Genomic DNA, 3,608 nt, shown 5'->3' with positions numbered 1-3,608 from the left:
TAATTTTCACGTTTTCATAAAAATTCAAAAAAAATCAAAAAAATATCTTCCCCTTTTTCTCTCATGAAATTCGAAAATTTGAGTTGATTTTTTCAAAAATTTTTAAAATCAAGTTGTTTCTTATGAGTCAAATCAAATTTTCAATTTGAAAATCTTATCTTTTTCAAAATTCAAAATCTTTTTCAAAATTCATGATTATTTTCGAAAATTCCAAAAAAAATAATTTTCAAAAACCTTTTTCTTATTTTATATCATAATTTTCGAAAATAACATAATCAATTAAAGTTTTGATTCAAAAATTTGAAGTTTGTTACTTGCTTGTTAAGAAAGATTCAAACTTTAAGTTCTAGAATCATATCTTATGATTTCTTATGAATCAAGTCATTAATTGTGATTTTAAAAATCAAATCTTTTTCAAAACTAATTTTATCATATCTTTTCAAAAATATCTTCTTATCTTATCTTTTTTCAAAAATATCTTTTCAAAATATCTTCTCTAACCTCCTAACTTCTTATCTTTTCAAAATTTGTTTCAACTAACTAACTAACTTTTTGTTTGTTTCTTAACTTTTTCAAAACCACCTAACTAACTCTCTCTCTCTAATTTTCAAAAATATCTCCCCTCTTTTTCAAAAATTTTTTTTTAATTAACTAATTATTTTTATTTTTTATTTTTGATTTCAAAAATTTTTACATCTCATTTCACCTCCTTCCATCCTCACAGTTGTGTTTCTTCCATTATATTACATTCTTTGTCTCCCCCTCTTCTTCCACTCACACAGGGATCCCTATACTGTGGTATAAAGGATCTCTATTATTATCATTATTTTTCTGGCCATTCTTCCTTGTCATATGAGCAGGAGCAAGGATAAGAACATTCTTGTGGAAGCAGATCCAGAACCTGAAAGGACTCTGAAGAGAAAATTAAGAGAAGCTAAAATACAACATCCAGAGATAACCTTTTAGAAATTTTCGAATAGGCAGAGGAGATGGCAGCCGAAAATAATAATAATGCAAGGAAGATGCTTGGTGACTTTACTGCACCTAATTCCAATTTACATGGAAGAAGCATCTCCATTCCTGCCATTGGAGCAAACAACTTTGAGCTGAAACCTCAATTAGTTTCTCTGATACAGCAGAACTGCAAGTTTCATGGACTTCCATCTGAAGATCCTTTTCAGTTCTTAACTGAATTCTTGCAGATATGTGATACTGTTAAGACTAATGGAATAGATCCTGAAGTCTACAGGCTCATGCTTTTCCCTTTTGCTGTAAGAGACAGAGCTAGATTATGGTTAGATTCTCAACCCAAAGACAGCCTGAACTCTTGGGATAAGCTGGTCACGGCTTTCTTAGCCAAGTACTTTCCTCCTCAAAAGCTGAGCAAGCTTAGAGCTGATATTCAAACCTTCAGACAGAAAGAAGGTGAATCCCTCTATGAAGCTTGGGAAAGATACAAACAGTTGACCAAAAAGTGTCCTTCTGACATGCTTTCAGAATGGACCATCCTGGATAGATGGTCTATCTGAGCTATCAAAGATGTCACTGGACACCTCTGCAGGTGGATCCATTCACCTAAAGAAAACGCCTGCAGAAGCTCAAGAACTCATTGACATGGTTGCTAATAACCAGTTCATGTACACTTCTGAAAGGAATCCTGTGAGTAATGGGACGCCTATGAAGAAGGGAGTTCTTGAGGTTGATACTCTGAATGCCATATTGGCTCAGAATAAAATATTGACTCAGCAAGTCAATATGATCTCTTAGAGTCTGCATGGAATGCAAGCTGCATCCAACAGTACTCAAGAGGCATCTTCTGAAGAAGAAGCCTATGATCCTGAGAACCCTGCAATAGCAGAGGTGAATTACTTAGGTGAACCTTATGGAAACACCTATAAATCAACATGGAGAAATCATCCAAATTTCTCATGGAAGGATCAAAAGCCCCAACAAGGCTTTAATAATGGTGGAAGAAACAGGTTTAGCAATAGCAAGCCTTTTCCATCATCAACTCAGCAACAGACAGAGAACTCTGAACAAAATGCTTCTAATTTAGCAAATCTAGTCTCTGATCTATCTAAGGCCACTGTAAGTTTCATGAATGAAACAAGGTCTTCTATTAGAAATCTGGAAGCACAAGTGGGCCAGCTGAGTAAAAGGATCACTGAAATCCCTCCTAGTACTCTCCCAAGCAATACAGAAGAGAATCCAAAAGGAGAGTGCAAGGCCATTGACATAAGCGCCATGGCCGAACCTGTGAGGAGAGGAGAGGACGTGAATCCCAAGGAGGAAGACCTCCTGGGACGTCCAGTGATCAATAAGGAGCTTCCCTCTGAGGAACCAAAGGAATCTGAGACTCATCTAGAGACCATAGAGATTCCATTGAACCTCCTTATGCCCTTCATGAGCTCTGATGAGTATTCCTCTTCTGAAGAGAATGAGGATGTTACTAAAGAGCAAACTGCCAAGTTTCTTGGTGCAATCATGAAGCTGAATGCCAAATTATTTGGCATTGATACTTGGGAAGTTGAACCTCCCTTGTTCATCAATGAACTAAGTGATCTGGATCAACTGACATTGCCTCAGAAGAGACAGGATCCTGGAAAGTTCATAATACCCTGTACCATAGGCACCATGATCTTTAAGGCTCTGTGTGACCTTGGTTCAGGAATAAACCTCATGCCCCTCTCTGTAATAGAGAAACTGGGAATCTATGGGGTGCAAGCTGCTAAAATCTCATTAGAGATGGCAGACAGCTCAAGAAAACAGGCATATGGACAAGTAGAGGACGTTTTAGTAAAGGTTGAGGGCCTTTACATCCCTGCTGATTTCATAGTCCTGGATACTGGAAAGGAAGAGGATGAATCCATCATCCTAGGAAGACCTTTCCTGGCCACAGCAAGAGCTGTGATTGATGTTGACAGAGGTGAAATAGTCCTTTAATGGAATGAGAACTCCCTTGTATTCAAAACTCAAGGATCTCCCTCTGCAACCATGGAGAGGAAGCAGAAAAAGCTTCTCTCCAAGCAGAGTCAACCAGAGCCCCCACAGTCAAACTCTAAGTTTGGTGTTGGGAGGCCACAACCAAACTCTAAGTTTGGTGTTGAACTCCCATATCCAAACTCTAAGTTTGGTGTTGGAGAGTCTCAACAAAGCTCTGCACATCTGTGAGGCTCCATGAGAGCCCACTGTCAAGCTATTGACATTAAAGAAGCGCTTGTTGGGAGGCAACCCAATGTTTATCTAATTCTTATTTTTATTATTTTTCATGTTTTTCTTAGGTTCATGATCATGTGGAGTCACAAAATAAACAAAAAATTCAAAAACGGAATCAAAAACAGCAGAAGAAAAATCACACCCTAGAGGAGCATCTGTCTGGCGTTCAAACGCCAGAACAGAGCATAGTTCTGGCGCTGAACGCCCAGAATGGGAGCATCCTGGCGCTGAACGCCCAGAACAAGCATGGTTCTGGCGTTCAACGCCAGAAATGGCAGCAAATGGGCATTGAACGCCCAAAATGGGCACCAACCTGGCGCTGAACGCCCAGAGTTGTGTGCAAGGGCATTTTGCATACCTATCTCCACTCACTCTCTTCTCTCTTCTCAATC

At 38.5% G+C, this 3,608-nt stretch overlaps 1 non-coding gene across 1 annotated transcript; it reads right to left on the bottom strand.

Annotated features, from left to right (window-relative positions):
* Window positions 1-1,385: 1,385 nt before the first annotated feature.
* On the bottom strand, window positions 1,386-1,493 carry LOC148546098 (small nucleolar RNA R71). Its single transcript, XR_015902116.1, has one exon. It is a non-coding gene; the product is annotated as a small nucleolar RNA R71 (small nucleolar RNA).
* Window positions 1,494-3,608: the final 2,115 nt, after the last annotated feature.

The sequence above is a fragment of the Arachis ipaensis genome, chromosome B9 (assembly GCF_059453495.1).
Source record: "Arachis ipaensis isolate K30076 ecotype BB chromosome B9, ASM5945349v1, whole genome shotgun sequence".
NCBI lineage: Eukaryota > Viridiplantae > Streptophyta > Magnoliopsida > Fabales > Fabaceae > Arachis > Arachis ipaensis.
This window is presented reverse-complemented; position numbering and strand designations above follow the sequence as displayed.